The 20958-nt window shown below is 42.4% G+C and overlaps 1 long non-coding RNA gene across 1 annotated transcript; it reads right to left on the reverse strand.

Annotated features, from left to right (window-relative positions):
- Positions 1 to 1099: 1099 nt before the first annotated feature.
- Positions 1100 to 19326, reverse strand: LOC138988478 (uncharacterized). The gene is made up of 3 exons (XR_011464689.1): positions 18501 to 19326; positions 17837 to 18121; positions 1100 to 1625 (listed from the first exon to the last, which is right to left on the reverse strand). It is a non-coding gene; the product is annotated as an uncharacterized lncRNA (long non-coding RNA).
- Between the last annotated feature and the right edge of the window lie 1632 nt (positions 19327 to 20958).

A 20958-nucleotide genomic window follows, 5' to 3' on the forward strand; every position in this document is an offset into this window, starting at 1 on the left:
GTCTTTTAATTGAGATCGTGTCTAGCCTCAGGACTTCATGCAGCTCAGGGTCTTGATGTCTCGTTGCAGAGAGAATTCAGTGTGAGACAAAGTGATAGGTAAGAAATGGATTTATTTCGAGAGATACACACTCCACAGAGTATGGGCCATCTCAGAAGGTGAGAGGCACTGGGGGAAACATGCTCCACGCCATTGTGGGCCATCTCAAAAGGAGAAAGTGGCCCCACCGTAGAGATTTGTCAGTTTTTGTAAGGATGGGTAATTTCATGAGCTCATGAGTGAGAGGAGAATTCCAGCCGTTTGGGGGATGGGGTGGGGATTTCTAGGAATTGGGCCACTGCCCACTTTTTGACCTTTATGGTTGACCTTGGAACTGTCTTAGTGCCTGTGGGGATGTCATTTAGCTTGCTGATGTGTTGCAATAAGCAGATACTGAGGCTCAGAGTCAAGTGGAAGTTGACTGTCTGCTGTCTTTGACCTATCTGGTTCTGATCCGATCATGTCATGTCCTTGGGCTATGTCATTCTTTTAAAGATTGTGTTCTTTCCCCTTCCCTTCTGTTTCATTAGCATTTACAATCTTGGTAGCTGGATGTGCAATGCTATGTGTACAATAGGTAATTAAATCCTACCAATTAAAAGTTCTGCAGTCCATGGGGTGGCAAAGAGTCAGACACAACTGAGCTTCTGAACTGAACTGAATTAAAAGTTCAGACTCAGAATGAACAAATGCACAATGATAATTATTGTCACAATCATGATAAGTAACGTTTACTAAAGGCGTGTGTGTGTGTGTGCACGTGCACTCAGTCACGTTCAACTCTTTGTGACCCCCTGGACTGTAGCCTGCCACCTCTATCCGTGGGATTTTTCAGGCAAGAGTACTGGTGTGGGTTAGTTAGTAAGGGCTTACCATATGCCAGGTCTTAGGGTAACACCTGTATCTCATTTAATCCTCACAATAAGGCTACAAGATACTTTTATTCTTAGTTTAACTGAAGCAGAATCTTGTATAAAAAAAATTTGCCCAAGGTTATCCAGCTATTTTTTGCCACTAGAATCTATGATATTATGACTGAGCTTATGTATTCCATTGGGCATGTAATTCCAGACAAAGACTCCGGTATAGCATTGTTACAAAATTGGTTATATAGACCCCCACTTGGGCCCTAGCCCAACAAGAGCCTCATGTCTTGGCAAGGACGATTCTTTTTCTGTTTGGATACATACAGCCAATAAGGAAACTGTTGCTGAGACTGAAACAGTACAAGCTTTATTCAATGGCCAGAGAATGGAGAAAGAAGAACTTAGTTTGCAAGTCAACTTTCAAACCCACTCGGGCCAAGACACCATATATACAAGAAGGTCAAGGTAAAAGGGAGGGAATTGAGTAAAGAGAGAGAGAAATATTCACGACTCCATCAGTCCTTGCAGGGTTCTTTCGTCTGTTGCCAAGACAATTGTTAACTGTCATGGCACTACTGGGTGTGTTTTGTGGCATGCTAACGCATTACAATGAGTCTATTATAAAGCCAAGGTCCACTGGAGGTCAAAGCTTCTGCCATCTTGAGCCTTCTTGATTCAACCGCTTCTGGTGGATTCTTGTTTTTCGTTTCTGGTGGTTTCCTGTAAGACAAAGATAATGCTTCTGTACAGCCTACCTGGTTCCCTTGAAGAAGAGGGAGGCTTAGAGCTGGAGGCTAACAGTCATGATGACAGCATGCAGTTTTGTTTCTCTATTACTAATCTTAGCCTAGCCCTACTTCCACTGCCAGTGAAAAACTGCATTTTGGTAGTTCAAAACTCATTTTCTTTTGAGTAATTCTCACTTAACTCAGGATTACTCTTTCTCTCTTTCCCCTCTCCTTTTCTGGAGGTGAGATATTGAAAAGAGGAGAGTAAAGCATGTATATCACCTTGACATCTGGTAAGAATGTGGTCCTTGGTCTTCCATCGTCCTCCGTCCCTGCAGCCTTGGTGGGCATAGAACCCAATCTGCTCTGTCCCTCCAGTCTCCACTGCTGATGCTCACAATCCATGTACTGCAGGTGTCATGACCAGAATTCTATATCCTCTTCATCAGAACCCAGGCTCCTTTGGGCCCCCTGGCTATTGTCAGCCACCCCTGTACTCTTGAGAACTGGGGAGTCTGGTGGGTCCCCTCGTGCCCTGTGTGGGATGAGACTCCCCTCCGTTCTGACTGCTCAGATCCTCTCTCATCCACTATGCTCTGTTGTCCTGCTGGACATGACATTTCTCTGAAATGTCTGGAGCTTCCTCTGGGCATACTCAACAAACAGGCAAGATTTCCCACATTTTCCATCTCTAGTCTTCCTAAGTCTTTATGGGGCTTCTACTGCGCCCTCTCAGGGACTCAGGTGCTAACCAGGTCTCCCTTTGAATTTCTCACCACTTCAAGCTGGAGAAGCGTGTATCTCCTATCTTAATGATAAGGACACTAGCCATTTTATCCACTTCCTGCCTTACACTGAAGCTCCCTGGGGCTCTGGCTCCCTCGGGCTCCAAGTCTTATGGAACTTAAAACATCCTTTATTCTTTTGTAAATATGGGCTTTCAAGATAATTCTTTCTATCTGAGCATTCAGCAAAGCTACTGAGTAATTTACTTTGGTACTCTTCTCTTTTTTTTTCTATCTTTGATCTTTCTGAGGCAATATTTTCCCCCTAACCTACAGGTTGATGTGGGAAAGCAAGAGAAATGCAAAAAATAAGAACCTTAAACATTATCTCTAATAGTAACTCATAAAATTTCTGTACAGAAATATGTATATTGTGTGTGTGAACAGTCATACTTTATAATTGTCTTCTAGGTTAAGTGTCTTAACATCAGCAGTGTCTTAACCTCAACTTGCCCTGTAAATGTGTATCTTTTTGTCATTTTTCAATAGTCTTCAGGATATATTACCTGCTAATAAAATGAAGGATGCCACAGTTTCATGATTTGCAGTTTCTCTTTCCTTAGCAGAAAAGCAATTAAGATGTGTGAAAAGCACTATATTTGTGTGTGTGTGTCTGTGCCTGTGAACTAATCAGGCTGCCACTTTGCACATATATTCTAATTGCCTTTTGTGCTAAGAGCTGTGCAAAAGTGAGCCATAAAATTTTAGCCACTGGGAAGGTTCATTCCAATTTCATTGCATTCATATCGTTGATATTTTCAGCTGAATCACATATCATGAATTCATTAGCATGGCCCCTCCTGGCTGGTTAAAGTCAGTCTGGTGCTGGCCTAAGCTGGGCCCTGAAACCCAAGTACCCGACTCTTGGCTTCATGACTCGTCTTTGAAAACCAGATGCTCTTTGTGCCAGAGGCCACGCCTCCGCTGCATGATGCATCCTGGATGCCACACCAGAGGGCTGTCCTCTGTCATGAGGTCACAGAATCATGCAGGGGCGAGCCGAGAAGGAGAGGAGGGAGGCACACTGCCCCAGCATCTCCTCCACCTGCTGCCCCAGAACCTGGGGCAGATGAAGAGAACACTGAGAGCCCCTTTTTGTAAAAATAAACCCCCCAAAAGCACAAACTCATAGAGACGTGTAAATGTGTGTGTGTATATATATTTGGGCTTCCTAGGTGGTGCTAGTGGTAAGGAACTCACCTGCCAATGCAAGAGACACGAGAGAGGTGGATTTGATCCCTGGTTCAGGAAGACCCCTGGAGGAGGGCATGGCAACCCACTCTAATATTCTTCCCTGGAGAATCCCATGGACAAAGGAGCCTGGCTGGATATGGTCCATAGGGTCGCAAAGAGTTGGACCCGACTGAAGCGACTTAGCACATGCATGCACACACACACACACACACACACACACATTTTCTCCAGAAAAGCACCAAGGCGGGGGTGGGGTGGGTACAGAGGGTAATAATATGGACTTCTACCTTCGATTTATACAACTCTATGCTATTCTGATTTTTTTCCTGGAGAAGGCAATGGCACCCCACTCCAGTACTCTTGCCTGGAAAATCCCATGGACAGAGGAGCCTGGTAGACTGCAGTCCATGGGGTCGCTGAGGGTTGGACATGACTGAGCAACTTCACTTTCACTTTTCACTGTCATGCATTGGAGAAGGAAATGGCAACCCACTCCAGTGTTCTTGCCTGGAGAATCCCAGGGATGGGGGAGCCTGATGGGCTGCCGTCTATGGGGTCACACAGAGTCGGACACGACTGAAGCGACTTAGCATAGCAAGTACAGTCTACATTGTAGTTTTAAAATATATATATATATATATATATATTTACATTTTATGAACAAGAACATCAATGCCAGCATTGAAAGGGAACAAGTCATGCCAGAAGGAGTGGTGGAGAGGTGTTTCCTTCCTTCAGCTGCAGAGTCAGCTCCAGGAACCACTGTTGTAGAAGCCTTTGGTTTTACAAAAGGAGCAAGGCGGGGAACATGAGTGCTTTACTCTGAAGAATGAGAAAACAAAAGGGTCCAGGAGCAGCTTTCAGGTACATGATGGAGAGGTGGGCTGAAATCTACAGGCTACAGCCTGACTCTTCTCTCATACATGCCTCCCAAGGGTGAGACATAGACTCAGCGTGCATCTTGACTCTGAATCAACAGCATCTCTGCCCAGTTGCCCAGAAATTCAGTATTTTAACCAAGTGAAGGATGTGTGGCAAGCCCAGCTCTGCAGTTGGGACACAGCCCTGGCACACCTCCGGCTGACATGTGCCACTCCTGGAATGCTGGGCCACTCCACCCTTAAACTAACTTCTGGCTGAACTGGGGGTATCCTGGCTCTAGCTGAGAAGAGGCTTCAGTCCTGCTTTTCATACTTGAACTTTTGGTTCAAGAGCAAAAGCCAAAAAATGCAACCTACTCTGAGCAATAGCCAGGATGTTGATGCTGCCAGGCAATTCCTGGCTCACTGGACCACTGCCTCCCACTTTCTTGACCAAGAGGATATACCAGAGACCAACCTCCCATGATTCAGGCCTTGCTGACCAATCACTCATCCAGCCAGAGTGCTTCCTTTGCTTGACTTACTACCTGCTAATGAGTTACACATTTTGCGAGGTGTATTAATACTCTTTACACTAGCAAGATGTGGAAGGAATTCATGCAGCATTTATTTTAAAGTCATGGCCTTGGGGACTAGAAGAGTTTTAGGGGAGGTGAAATTTTATTTTTACTACCATATCTGCTCTAACAAGTTTAAAACTTCATGTAACTTGCTACTGATGTGATTCATTGTATCATCATCGCAATTCTAGTATGGTGGTGTTTCTTTTTATGCAGAAGTGTTAAATGCACGGGACTTAAACTGCTGTGATCAGGTCACAACCGTATGGGAGGATAATTCTTAATCTCCTTGGGAAAGTGGACCGTGATGTGAATAAACTAAACCAACAGGTTGTGGTACCCATTAGCACAATGTGGTGTAGTAAAGATGAGAACATCTAAAAATATTGAAAGAATATGCAGTGAAGAATTCTGCAATTATAATAATGACAGTTTCTCAAAGCCTTGCTTCTGAATCTGGCAATAAAACACTTAATTTGCATTTCATTTCCATATAATCTTTTTGTGCCACTTTATATTTAATTGACAATTTTACTTTTAAAAATTAATTCACATCTTCACGTTCTTTTCGCTTTATTTTGAATATTGAGTCATGAAACTTTGGCTAAATTTTGCCAAATAAATGTTCAATAGAGATAAATTCCAATCATCTCTTGACTCCAAACCAAATATGACGCATTTTATTTAACCAACCTGCCTCCAAGGCTGTGATTTCCAAGCAATTATGTTTTATTGCTGCTATTCTTAATGCCATTGCAAAACTTTAATTTTTTTTCTTTCTTCCTCATTTCTCTATTATCACTGGGCCATCTATGAGAGAGAGTCACTCAGTCACGTCTAACTCTTTGCCACCCCGTGGACTGGAGCGTGCCAGGCTCCTCTGAGCCATCTATATCATACCAGAAATGCTCAACAAATATTGAAAAAAACACACAGAAACTTTGAAAGCATAAGTAGGTTAATGGCTTAAGTACCAGAAAAAATTCTCATAGGTGCTTAGAGTAGTAGAATATGAGGCAACAAGAATATGTTTTCTTGTTTACAGTTACATTGACTTTGTCTTAACAATGAGAGCACAAAGTTCACACTTTATATCTGGGAATGGAAGATGTTAATAACCATCTTTTTATACATTTCCAATTTCATCAGTTTACATTTTAGCTCTGGAAATTTACTGCATTTTTGTGCTAACAGTAAGAGGTTTGAAATCTTTATGAGAATACTGACTACAAGAATAATGAATAATGTCAAATAAGGCCGAAGAATTGATGCTTTTGAACTGTGGTGTTGGAGAAGACTCTTGAGAGTCCCTTGGACTGCAAGGAGATCCAACCAGTCCATTCTAAAGGAGATCTGTCCTAGGTGTTCTGTGGAAGGAATGATGCTAAAGCTGAAACTCAAATACTTCTGCCACCTCATGCAAAGAGTTGACTCATTGGAAAAGATTCTGATGCTGGGAGGGATTGGGGGCAGGAGGAGAAGGGGACGACAGAGGATGAGATGGCTGGATGGCATCACCGACACGATAGACACGAGTTTGAGTGAACTCCGGGAGTTGGTGATGAACAGGGAGGCCTGGTGTGCTGCGATACATGGGGTCGCAAAGAATCAGACACGACTGAGTGACTGAACTGAACTGAACTGAAGAAAAACAATTCTCTCTACTTGCTTCAACTTTGACCTTGGAGAAAACAGAAAGTTTTCTTATTAGGCATTGTTTACAGTTCATGTGTTCAGATGAAGCAAGCTAGCAAATTTGTCAGAGAAAAATTAATGTTTCTTAGGAGATCAAACATTAATGCCAGCCAGCATCCCATCAAAGAACATGATTACCTATATTCATATATTGGAAACTCTACGGTTTTGTTTCTGTCATTGTAAGCTTCAGTTCATGAGCTTGTTGACATGTTCCTTTTTGGAAATCCAAACACACGGAAAAAGGAATTGTGAAATCACATGACACTCAGAAATATTGCATCACTTTATTCCTACTTTCTATCTCAAAAGATTTGCTAACCTCTGAGAGCATCATCAGTGTGAGTAAATTGACATTTGAAAAGATGAAGAGATGTTTTTTAAAGCCCCCAAAGCATTTACTCTTAAAAAACATATATAGAATGAATTTGCCATTGAAAGTTAATGTCAGATGTGCTTGTGTTTTATTCCATCTCAAGCACAGTTGAAAGAACACTGTTGTTTTGTGTTTAAACAATATCCAGGCAGCTTTTCTTTTGTTTTACACATCTCTTCCAGTATTTGAGTAGGAAATAAAGAAGTACAGTTAGAAGAGTTGGGTGAGTGTGTAGGTGTTCAGCCACTCAGTCATCTCCAGTTTCTTGTGACCCCATGAACTGTAGTGTGCCAGGCTCCTTTGTCCATGAAATTTTCCAGACAAGAATACTGGAGTGGGTTGCCATTTCCTCCCCTAGGGCACCTGTGCAATTCAGGGATTGAACCCAGGTCTCTTGCATTGGCAGGCAGATTCTTTACCATTGTGCCCACCTGGGAAGCCCCCAGAGAGAATGTTAGTTCATACTGGGTTGCAACATTTTATTCAGCAAGCTATTACTATTCATTAATATAGTATTAGTACGTACTGCATTATACATTATTAGTATCTGCTTTTGGTCATTGTTGCATTTCTAATACAGAGATGAGTACTTGGTACATAAAAGGCAATCAACAGGTATTTACTGAATGGATGAGTGACTCAATCAAGAGATAAGAATTACTACTTAAAGAAGAGTAATTTTGCCCTTGTTTTACTGAGTAAAAACAGCACTTGATAATCAGCTATATTTATTTTCTTTCAAACCTTTCTTTGCTAAAACTTTGCCCTTCTTCTGTCTTTCCTGCTGAGAGTCAGTGAGCTTAGACACTCAGCTTTAATTTCATTTTTCTCCTATTTGGGGATATCATCCATATATATGACTTTCCAGCCAGTGTAATCTTTCCAGAAGTTCTTGTTGACTGCAAAAGCTTAAAAGCTCTTTATTGTTGAAGGGACGAGAAGACTGACATCCATTGTGTTTCATTTGGTGACTGAAATGTGTGACACATAACAAGGCTTTTATCCTCTGTTTATCCATCTGGAAAATGAAAACAACAATTCTCACTAGTCTGGTATGGAAGTGGTTGCCAAGGACTTTGTGATCCATGCAGGGAAGGAGACTCTTTAGTTGTACATAATACAGATGTATCCCTTTGATCGATTGAGTGTTTAGGTCCTAAGGACTTACAGAGATGTTAAGGAACAACAACCACAAAAAGAAGAATCTGGCTTATAGATTTTTAATGATATTTACATGCTTCTTTCTTAATATATTTAGTTTTTCTTTAAGAATTCTTTACATGGTCACCAATTAGAGACCACTGAGTCTGGGGCTTCTTAACCAGAGTGTGTCTACACTTCCTTGTGGAATCTTTAAATCTACACATGCCCTATCTCTACTTTAACTTCCCGGTTAAGAACGGGATAGGGGTGGGGGTCCAACCTCTTTTCTATTTTATGAAACAGCACATTGACAGCCAGGCTTCCCTGGTGGCTCAGTGATAAAGAATCTGCCTGCTAATGCAGGAGATGTGGGTTCAATGACTGAGTTGGGAAGATCCCCTGGAGAAGGGAATGGCAACCCACTCCAGTATTCTTGCCTGGGAAATCCCATGGATGGAGGAACTTGGATGGGTATATAGCCCATGGGGCCACAAAGAGTCAGACATGACTTAGCAACTAAGTAACAATGTTAAGGGCCAGCTGGTAAGTGTAATAACCTCAGGACTAAAATCCTCATCTTCTGACTTCCGATAGGTTTTTATTTCTATATATGTGAAGCCTCTAATATATTAGTTCGTATTGTTACACAGTCGACCCTTGAACAGCACAGGTTTGAAATGTGAGGAATCACTTATATGTAAATTTTTCCAATAGTAAATACTATACTACTAGACAGTTCTGGGCTGGTTGAATCTGAGGACGTGGGGCCTAGTTTCTAGGGGCATAGGTGTAAGTTATACTCGAATTTTTGTGCAGAGGGCCAGCATTGCCAACCGTCACATCGTTCAAGGGTCAACTGTATTTTAACTTTTTAGATATAACTTTGTTGTAACCACTGAAAATTTAAATATCCCTGCTGCTTTTAGTTCCTAGCTATGCTCCCCTATCTGTTTTTTGCCTGTTCTATAAAGCCTTTTGCGATTCATCTTGTTAGAAATAGATTCAACCCTTTATAAGCTTTCAAAGCAAATTACACCTGTATTGGAGCATTTATCAAACAGTACAGTCCTATATTAAAGAACCTGATAAAGAACTCTGTCTTTCCCTAAATTGTAAACTCTTAGAGATAGAAGTCAATATACTCAATGTCTTTAGAACAGTTAACAACAAATAAAACTTAGGCACCAAGCAAGGTGTGTGACCAGCAGTTCTCAAATTTTAGCAACCATCAAAATCACCTGGAGGGCTTGTTATTAATGAAGTATTTATCGCTGGACTCCAGCCTCAGAACTTCTGATTAAGTGGTTCTGGGGTAGGGCAGAGGATTTGTGCTTCAAACAAGTTCCCAAGTAATGCCACTCTTCTGAAAGGTTTCTATTTGAATATTTGCTCCTACTTCAGTAAGGAGGTTTTATAATTCTCATTTTCACAGAAGTTATACAGCAAGTAATTGGGCAGGGGAAATACTGTAATCTCATCTTTTGACGCCTAGTGCTTTGGGCTTTCCCTTGCATGTGTGCTAAGTGGCTTCAGTCGTGTCCGACTCTGTCAACACTATGGACTGTAGCCCACCAGGCTCCTTTGTCCATGGGATTCTCCAGGCAAGACTACTGGAGTGGGTTGCCATGCCCTCCTCCAGAGGAATCTTCCCAACCCAGGGGTCAAACTTACGTCTCTTACATCTCATGCATTAGCACGCAGGTTCTTTAACACTAGTGCCACCTGGGAAGCCCTGTTTTTCCCTTAATTCTTCCTATATATCATAATCTTCCAAGAAATATACATGAAAGATAATTTGTTACGGTAGAGATAGACTTTTAAGATTCAATTATGATCTTGGGCATTGCTTCTCTTTCCTCTTCTATGCCTGTTTTCTCATCTGTAAATTAGGAAACAGCAGTATTTTACCTGTAATGCACGTTGTAGTTGCCCTGCCCCCCACCCCAGATTTGCTCCATTCCTCTTTCACTGTGTAATAGGCAGCGTGGTTCAGAAAACTGCCCCAGCTCCAGGAATATATTCTAATTCATCCAGGTTGACCAGGATAGATTCAGGAAGCTGAGTCAATTATGCCATAATATTCCTCCTTCCCCTGACTGTTATTCCCAACACTTTCTGTTTCAGAGCTAAGCAGCTGACAAGTTGGGCAGATCGTGAAGAGGAGAGGGCAGTTTTTTCATTTTTTTCATTGCATGTGGGGACACTCACTCCCCTCTGCTAGATATAAATATGGAAGCAGATTTCCTGTTGATGGCCATCCTACAGAGGGGAATTGGTGTTTGGAGGGATCCACCCCTGGATGTCAGGACAGAGACAGAACCTCGGATCTGGTGACGACGTAAAGCCACTGGATCCATAAACCAAACCTGAAGCTACCCTCTCTCTAGACTACCAGCCACGTGAGCCAACAAATGCCCTTATTGTTTGTCAGTCAAAGTTCATTTTTTGTTTTTTCCCTATCACTTATAGTCAAACACCCTGATTGTTGTTATTTAGTTGCTAAGTCAGGCCCAACTCTTTTGTGATGCCATGGACTGTAGCCCTCCAAGCTCCTCTTTCCATGGGATTTCCCAGGCAAGAATACTGGAGTGGGTTGCTGTTTCATTCTCCAGGGGATTTCCAACCCAGGGATTGAACCTGGGTCTCCCTTATTGGCAGTTGGATTCTTTGTCAGTGAGCCACCAGGGAAGCCCCAAACACCCTGATACCTGATTTCAATGGATTACTATAAGAATTAAATGAGGTGATGCATTAAAAAAAGAAAAAAGCTTGCAGTATTAAGGATATACCAAATATGAATTAAATATCATTATCAGGGAAGTAACTAGGTCCAAATTTTTTAAAATATATATTATAGGTGGTTTGATGTTGGTTTCCTTTCAAATTCTCCCTCTCTACCAAGAGCACGTGACCTTAAATGCCATAGTCAGCTCCTGACCGAAAGCTCCCTTGGAGGTGTTCTCAACAGCAGGATTAGAGAAACCAAAATAACCAGGTGAATATCTCTGTCAATGATAGAAAATGTGGCTATAATAGGAAAAGATTATTCTGAGTATTGAAGACTCATGGAAAAACAGACACAGTTAACTTTACTAAGTAGAGTTACAAAATAAGCGCATAAGTATAGCAATACTTGAGTCATAACAGAAGTGAAGGTTCATATTAAGTGAATTGTCCCCGGTCTTATAGCAGAGATGGGTCTCATCCAAGCCTGGTGCTTATATTACTGTGGTGGATGTCTGTCCCTTTGGTTGTCGGGCATGCCACCGTTCCTTTGGGGCACTGCTTTTCTTCAACATCACATATGTAATAACATGGGATTCTTCGGGGGTTGCCAAAAATACTTAGCTCCTTTTTTTACTGGGCTAAAACAAAAGTATTATTTCTTTGATAATTACACTTATAGTCACTGATTCACTTACAAGCATATTAAAATCCAAGTTTTCAAAGGAAGCAAGAAAGGATCCATAGAGGACACATGGTCTATCTCTTTTTTAAATATTTTTATGGTTTTGGCCATTCCAGGCAGCACGTGGGGTCTTAGTTCCCCAACCCAGGGACTGAACCTCCACCCCTTGCATCTGAAGCACAAAGTCTTAACCACTGGCCCACCAGGGAAGTCCCCCATTATGATATCTTTTAGGGTCTGGAACACCCTGACCAGTGCATTAGACAAAACATTTCACAAGAATTGGCTACAGAGAGGGAGAATAGATCCATTTGAAACTAAAAAGTGTGATTTGGGGAGTAAACTTGAGTAGGGAGAAGCTTACAAGTCACTGGAACATGCCTTGGACTCGGGGTCTATGTGTCTGTCTTGGTAGTAATGTTGTGTCATTGCCTCATTCTTGGCACATGGTCTGTACTCAAGAAAACCAGATTGAAAATTTGGAATCTGTGCTTTAGTGGATTGAAACTGACCTCCAGTCACTAAGGAAAAATCAAAACAAAACACATAAGAATTTAGAGAGGACATTTTTCTGCCAAAAAATAATTTTTCCTTGATGTTATTTCTTAGTTGGGCCAATATTCCAATGGGAAAAAGTAGATAGGTTGGTCAAAAGTTCAATATAATCTTTTGTAATATTTGACCTAAAGTGACATAATAAAATATTAGTGACAGAAACTTGTATTCTTTCCTATGGATACATGTGTGACAACTTGTCTCACACACACTATTAAAGAGAAAAAAATAGAAAAGATAATCTAATGGTATTTTGTTTCACTTGAAATGTTAGGTCTCAAACTAATTTATTCAATACATATTTATGCCAGTTATTCTTATAGGCACTTGGGATACATCAGTGAGCGAACAAAACCAGTATCAAAACTGTACATGCAAAAGAGGGCTTAAATTGTTGCTGGGCTTCTGAGACTCTTTTGTGAAGTAATTTATTTGCTTGCTGTAATTGCTTTAATATTGTTGGCGACTATAATGTCTCATTTGGGGAAAGCTTGCTGCAGTTCATGGGGCCGCAAAGAGTCGGACATGACTGAGCGACTGAACAACGAACCAGGATCTAATTTCCTGACCTTTGTTGACCCAGATGACGTGATAGGGGGGCAGAGAGGTTAAATTGATCTTTGTGAAAGCGGGGGGGGGGGGGCACTCTCTGAGGTGCTGTGGAGGAAACAGGGGAGGAAAAGTGTCACCTAGGTAAGGAAGAATCTGCATGAAGGGAGATGTTGGGATTTCTACAGAAAGAGAAACCCTGAGTGAAAATGGTCAAGGTTTCAACAAGACGTTTGTTATCTTTGTGGTGTGAGGTACAGTACAAATGCCTCAGCAGTCCTTAAGAAAACTCTGATAAAACTTTCATTGCTCTTCAGTATTTTTGGTGGGGGTCTTTTATCCCCACTTGTATCTTTCCTTCTCCTCTTTTGCTTCTTAAAAAAAAATGTCCTTTTCTTTTTTTTTTTAATTAGTTGATCAGTTGTGTCCAACTCTTTGCAACCACATGGATGGTAGTCTGCCAGGCTCCTCTGTCCATGAGATTCTCCAGGCAAGAATAATGAAGTGGGTAGTCATGCCCCTCTCCAAGGGATCTTCCCGACCCAGAGATCGAACCCAGGTCACCTGCATTGCAACCAGATTCTTCACCATCTGAGCTAACTGTGTAGGAAGTAGACCTTGGGGCAGGGGCAAAACAACTTGCTTAATTAAATCAGGAGGCCATTAATCTGAGGTGGTTCTAATGCCTTAGCATCTTAGTAAGTAAACAAAAACATAAGCCTGTAAATGCCTCAAGGTTAAGAAATCAAAACCTAAGGACACCCAGTCACAAACAGCCAACCAGGCTTTTTCAAATAATGCAAAAACTTAATCTATAGCCAATAATTTCCTTGCTGTCTTGCACCTCTTTTCTGTAGAAGTCTTTCCCTGCCTCCTTATTGGCGGAGTACTCCTAACCACTTCTGGTTTGATGCTGCTCCGTTTAGTCTCATCTTTAGGGCTTCCCTGGTAGCTCAGTTGGTGAAGAATCCACCTGCAATGCAGGAGACCCTGGCTTGATTCCTGGGTTGGGAAGATCCCCTGGAGAAGGCAAAGGCTACCCACTCCGTTATTCTGGCCTGGAGAATTTCATGGACTGTGCAGTACATGGGGTCAACAAAGAGTCGGACATGACTGAGTGAATGTCACTTGTTCAAATAAATTCTTAAAATTTTTAATATGCCTGTTTATCTCTGAACACTACTTATATTTGAGTTACATATCATTTAAAAAAACATTCAGTGATATAACTTTATGTTTGGGAAAAAATATTGCTCTCATAAATTAAGCATTCTAAGTAACCTAGACAACATCTTCTTGACTAGGATTTTCAACTGGGAGGTCAATATTGGGTTTTTAGATTTTTCAGAAAAGAATATGGGTCTAGAAAAGATGAGACACTCTGAACCATAGACTTCTATGATTAAACAGAAGACTACTGGTCATACTTGGAAAAATTGTTGGCTTTATACAGGCAACCTAAGTAATAGTAGTGGGCTTCCCAGGTGGCTTAGTGGTAAAGAATCCACCTGCCAATGCAGGAAAGGCAAGAGACACGGATTTGATCCCTAGGTCAGTAAGAGCCCCTGGAGGAGAAATGGTAACCCACTCCAATATTCTGGCCTGGGAAATCCCATGGACAGAGGAGCCTGGCAGGCTACAGTCCATGGGGTTGCAAAAGAGTCAGACACGACTGAGCGTTAGAGCACACAGCACAAGTAATAGTCGTGGGAAAATTGATGGCAATGATAGTAAGAAAAGTTGCAGTTGTGATGCCTTCTATTTACGAGGAGCCTTCTGTGGGTCAGGCACCATTCTAGACATAATTGCACTGAATTCTCACAACTCTTTTATGAAGTGGGTAAATTGTTTGCTTAATGTAACACAGATTTGCAACCGTTCTTTGATACACCTGTTGGGCATGGACCATCACAGGAATAATAGATTCTCTGTCTTTAGGGATTATGGCCCATTCCAAGGAGGAGAACAAAGAGCCTTTCAGTCTCGGAGGGGGTTCTCAGGGCTTACAGTGTTGACCTGATCTCAGAATGGGCCTTCTTGATTCCAGAACTTTCCTGGTTAAGAGCCCACAAGTGTCTTCAGTCACAGGAGACTTTCCAGATCCACCTATAGTGGATCAGGAATCTGTAGTCTATTTGAAATTCTCATTATAGAAGAAAAAAAAATTAATGCTTTCATCTTTACTTCCAAATACAACAAAAAGTAATAGATTTTCCCCCTCCTCCCCTCCTTCTTTCTTTTATTCATTCTTCCTTCTTTCAAATATGTTCTCAACAAACAAGTATTGAGGGCCCTGCTTCATGCAAGGCCCAATGCTAGATGTTGTGATATAATAAGAAATATAGGAACTTCCCTATAGTCCAATGGTTAAGATTTCTTGTTTCTACAGCAGGGGTTAGGGGTTCCATCCCTGGTTGAGGAACTAAGTTTCTGAGTGCCACGTGGTACAGTCCCCCTGACCCCCCCAAAAAAGAAGAAGAAATATTTATTTTGGTTTTCCTGCCTAGTTTCTGGCCCAGAGCACTTAAAACTCTTGGAGTTTCCTAAGTGATAGTGGTGCTAGGAACATCTTTTGCGATTCACAGTAAGCTCCTTTCAACCATACTTGAGTTGAGACACAGGTAACTCTTGCAGGGTGGGGGCTGATTACCAGTGGATACAACCATATGATTAGAGGGTTGGAACTTTTAACCCCATTCCCTGACGTCTAGAGAGGGTCAAGGGACTGGAAATGGACTCAGTCACCATACATCAATGATTTAGTCAATCATAACTACATAATGGAATCTCCATAAATATCCTAAACTGTGGAAAGCTACTAGGTTGTGAACAAATCAGGGTACTAAGGAAGGGATGTGTCCAGAGAGGATATGGAAGCTCCATTGCTCACCCCTCCATCCCCAAACCTTGCCCCATGTCACTCTCCCATCTGGCTATTCCTGAGTGGTACCCTTTATAATAAACCAGTAAGCGTAAGTGTTCTTTCTGAGTTCTGTAAGCCATTCTGGCAAATTATCAAACCTGAGGAGGGGATCATGGAAATGCTCCGTACAGCCAGTTAGTCAGACATACAGGTGACAACTAGTACTTGGTGTCTGAAGTTGGGGCTCCTCTTATGGGACTGAGCCCTTAATCTGAGGGTTCTGGACTGTAACTCCAGACAGAATTGAGTTGAACTGTAGGATACTCAGTGTTTGCCAAGAACTGGAGAATTTCTTGGTGTGGAAAAACCCACACATCTTGGTGTCAGAAACGTTCTGTGGGTAGAGAGGAATACAGTTTTCCTTTAGTTGATGTTCCTTTTCATGGTTTACAAAGCACAGCCCCTGCCTCTAGAGGGAGAGTATAATTTCCATAAAGCATAAAATGTCAGTGTCATAAGGTCAGGAGCTGGAAGGTCTTGTTTGCCCCTGTATCCTCTACTCCTACCCCAGCACGGTCTGTAGCCCTGAACACGTGCTCCAGAACACATTGAATGAATGAGTACAAATCTAGTGTTGCTGCACTGATGGAAGGGTACTCTTGCCACTTCATCTGGGGAAATGCCACGCTACAGGCTGCCCAAGTTGCCCTTAGGAAACACAGAACCAGTCTGCATTCAGATCCTGAGAGTGGTCATCCAGAGCACTTAACTTGTGAAACAGTAAGGATATGGAGGTTGAGTAATGATACACTTGGTTTGCAAATAGCCCATGCTCGTTTTCATGTTGCTGAAGACTCCTTGCTAGGATACGAAACACTTGTCATTTAATATGTTCTCAGAGTCTGAGGCCAAACCACCTCAAGCTGTGAACGCCTTGGCTCCGGAGAGTCAGTCAGGGTCAGGGCAGGGTAGTTCTTGGCCTGCTGCCCTTCCAGAATAAACCAAACAGCTACAGGAAGTGGTTTCCGTGATTCAGTAGGTGGCACACTTCCTTTTGAGTCAGAACTGAATCATGGCTCTGACAGGAGAAAAAGACCTATTTCTTTATCCCATACTTTCCCCTATTCCCCATAGTCCATTTATTCTTGTCTGTCGTCTGATATATCCTGTTGAGTTTAATGGGTTTAACTGAAATGAAAAAGATAAAAAGCAAGTCAACTAAGAAAAAGCAAGAAGGGAGTGGGAAACCCGGTAGATTATAATGAGTCCAAGCATCTCGATTTCATCAGAGGGCTGTATTCTCTGAGGAGATGGAAAGAAAAGCCATAATGTGATTTCACTGGGGTCATTAAGGCCTATGGTCCTCTTGACTCAAATCTGACCCATTTCCAGTGGAAGCAATTAGATCACACTTACATAAACTGTGTTGCTTTAAATGGCCCTACTCTTCTCTTCGCTCACTGACCCTGGCTTACTCCCTGGCATGTCTGCTGGAAGGCTCGTCTCAGAGCTGTCCCAAGCATGGCCCTCGTTCAGCTGCGGGTGAAGTGATCCTGTTCTGAATGTACTGAATGCTGCTGGCAATGCTGTAAATTGTTCTGGGGCTTAAGGAAAAACGCAGTAGATATCAACAAGTCGTAAAAACAGATTTCCCCCCTCATCTTTTTCCCCGTGGGTCTTTCGTTCTTCAATAGTTCTGTAAACGGAATTTATTGATCCATATTTTCACCTGATGAATTAGAGTTTACTATGTGTTCCTTGCTTCCTTCTACTCCAAGTTGTTCTGACAGGTTTCATGTTGCAAAGATTCAGATACTTGTACTATACATCATGTACCTATATCACTCGGAGAAGACTGATCATCAGACTGGAATCAGAAATCTTATTACCGTATTAATATTCCACGGATCTTTCTGTGAATTATTCCAGGAGGTTAAAGAATATAAGAGTCAAAGTCACATAGACTTGTGTTCAGATTCATGCTCAACAAAAAAATTGTAGAGCTGTGTAACCTTGGATACATCCCTTAACCTCTCTGGGCCATAGCTTCCTCAAACTGTAAAATAGGGTTCTAATATACAGACACTATTACTGTGAGAACTAAAAAAAGCTTTTGCATAGCGTCTCGGATAGCTCCTAGCTCATATCTAATGTTTCAAATAAGGTCCTGCCCTTTCCCTTTATTTACTGTACCTTTCCGTTGGAAGGTAAGTACGGCATTTGGACACAACAACCAGATGGGCACATTGTCTCATCCTTCCCAAAGACGTCACTCAGGTCCAGCAACTTTAGTACTCTCATCAACAGCGCTCGCAGCACATGTGATATCAAATGGTATCCTTAATGGAGTGGTGGAGATAGACAAGCCAGGAAGCGGGCTTGAAAGCCAAATCCAGCGCTTCTGGCCAGGACAGCCGTGGCTGATAGATGACAGCCAAATGTGAAGAGAGTCCTCATCTGACACGCTGGAGGGAGCACCTAGAGAGTGGGCAGGGAGAAGAACCATCAACAGAACTCACAGCCAGACAGAGCAGCCGGCGGGGCCAGGTCAAACCGGGCGACGGCTGGCAGACAGGTGGAAATGCAAGCGTACTGTCTGATTTGCAAAGCCCTTCTGAAACGCCCATCCTCCCAAATCCCTTTGATGCCTCCCACATCCCTTCAGTTCCTCCCAGACGGCCACACACTGAGGGTGACAGCTTTTAGAGAAGAGTAGTTACCACTTCCCATGGACGGGGGAGCCTGGCAGGCTGCCGTCCATGGGGTCCCAAAGAGTCAGAACACGACTTAGTGACTGAGCAGGCACACACATCCTCCCCACCCCAAATTAAGGTTCAAAACATCACCTTGTACTTACCTGTCTTGGAGCCGTCACTTTGTAAATTGTAGTTGCCTGGAAGAGTCTCTCCCACTAGACTCTTAGCCTCTAAAGGCAAGGAACGTGTCTCATTTATCCTTTAACCAACAACATTACCTGGAGGTCAGTGCCTCACCCATCACCAGCGCTCAACCCATGTTTGCTGATTTGACAGAAATACTGTACTAGAAAGGCCGTGAGGAAACTTTGAAACAGGAATTGGTGGCCTCTGGGGCCAAGGGGCCCCTGGATTATTGGCTGAAGAGACCCATTTGGAGGAAAGGAGGCAGAAGTCTTAACCCCCTAGAGTGCTAAAATTGGGAAGAGGATGGAAACCGTTTTTGCACGTGTCGTGGGCAGTCCAAGCTGGACATGGTTTCCGCAGGTCTGGGCATTGTCTGAGTGCAGTGTTGACTGTGTGTCTCCTGGAGACTTCTGTTTAAATAGCTCCCAGAGTAGGATGACTCAGCAGCCGGCGGATGGAACAGTCTCGGGCTGTGTCCTCCTGTAAGTGACAAGTCACGTGGCCCCGGGTGCCTGTGGCGGTCCCTGATATGACACACGAGAGCTCCTTTCTTGCCAGCCCAGCAGCCCCGGTGCCAAGTCACCCGTCACTAATCTGGAAACTGACAGAAATTGCTTGACAGGCCAGACCTCGTGCTCCAAGTGTGGAGATTCTTATTTGAAATCAACTCTCAAGAACGGATTCCATTTCTGAAATTTAGAGGCTGCTTTCAAATTTTTATTCTATCTCCTTATCAAAAACCACTGATTATCTTCAGGATAAAGACAAAATTCCATCTCCTGGCAATTAGGGTCCTGCAGAACCTGGTCTCCTCCTGATTCCCAACCCCCTAGACCCACCTCCTTTTACACTGGCTTGCTACTTTTTTAGCTTTGTTTTTGTCCCTGGCCGGTAAACAGGAGCAGGACAAAGCTTTAAGAAAGAGGCCTGGGAGGAAATCCTAGTGTTAGTCGCTTAGTCGTGTCTGACTCTTTGTGACCCCATGGACTGTAGCCCGCCAGGCTCCTCTGTCCATGGAATTCTCTAGGCAAGAATACTGGAGGGGGTTGCCATTCTCTTCTCCAGGGAATCTTCCTGACCCAGAGACTGAACCCTGGTATCCTGCATTGCAGGCAGATTCTTTACTGCCTGAGCCACCAGCAAAGTCCTACCTAGTAGTTATTTCCTGAGAATTGTGGAAGTTAGCATTATTAAAATGTAAGAGCATTTTAATCTCCAATTTTTTGGAGATGCACCAGCTATGAGCGCATCCTGACCAGTATATACTCTGCCCTTGAACAATGAACGAAGCTGAAAGTCACTTGGGAATGGTTACAAAAATATTAACAAATATGGCATTTTCTCGAGTGATATGGTAGATTCTTCTTTTTTAGAGAAAAACAGCGACACATCCGCAGCTCTGCCAAACTGTTGGGACTTAATTCTGACTTTAACTGGAAGCCTTTAAAAAAATCTTCCCTCTCTTTTTTCTGAAAACTCATACTAATACTGTCTTTACTGCTACTCTTTCTGCTTAGATCTCATATTCAAAGCTGCCTGTGGCTTTAATTATGCAAATTGGCAGGTTATTATTTTTAGAAACAAACAGCATGGAGAGTGGGGTGGGGTCCTCTGGGTGCTGAATTTTGATCCTTTGCAAGATGACAGCAGTGAAGGGGTCTCCTGGGGTTCTGCAGCTATTAATTCAGGTCACCACCATCCATGCGGTGAGTGTTCAGGAGTTCAGACTAAAAGGCAAACTGGAAATCTTTCCTTATTCTCATAAAGAGATGAAAGTGACATACTGTATGTTTATCTAACAAGGTCTGTTTTTAACACTAAATAGTTTATATCTCCATGCACTTATGTTTTCTAATAATACAGTCCATGTGGGTGTATGTTCAGACTTTGAGAATTTGATAGGATCCGTAACCATTGAAGTGTTACGATTTCAACGGCTGTGTTCCTCCCCTACCCCTTCCTTTTTAAAGCTACTTCACAAGGGTTGGAAGCTCCCTGGTTCACTTTTCCATTCCTCTCAGTGGGTAGAAGAAAGGTTGGTTGGTTGTTTCCTTGTTTTTCAGTTATGCTGTTAAACTAAAAATCTCTGTTAAACTCTTCTTTCCTTTGTTCACATGACTATTTCTTTATGGTGTTTGGCCAGTGATGCTGTGAGTTTGGGAAGATCTTTGCTGAAGACTCTTTTCCCCTGTTATTCACCCATTGTCAGTTTTTTATGTTGAACATATGAAGGACATTAAAGTCCTAAAACATCTAAAATAAATAAATAAAATGTAAGAGCATGACACTTGCATATTGGCAATTAAAGAGCAGTTTCTCTGGATTTTTTGTTTGACAAATGCTGGTCGCCTTTCCAGTAGGGATCCAAGAATAGCTCAGATATAAGGATCAAAAACTATACCTATAGGAGCCCATAAATTAAACTCGTGAGTT

The sequence above is a fragment of the Bos mutus genome, chromosome 7, assembly GCF_027580195.1.
Source record: "Bos mutus isolate GX-2022 chromosome 7, NWIPB_WYAK_1.1, whole genome shotgun sequence".
NCBI lineage: Eukaryota > Metazoa > Chordata > Mammalia > Artiodactyla > Bovidae > Bos > Bos mutus.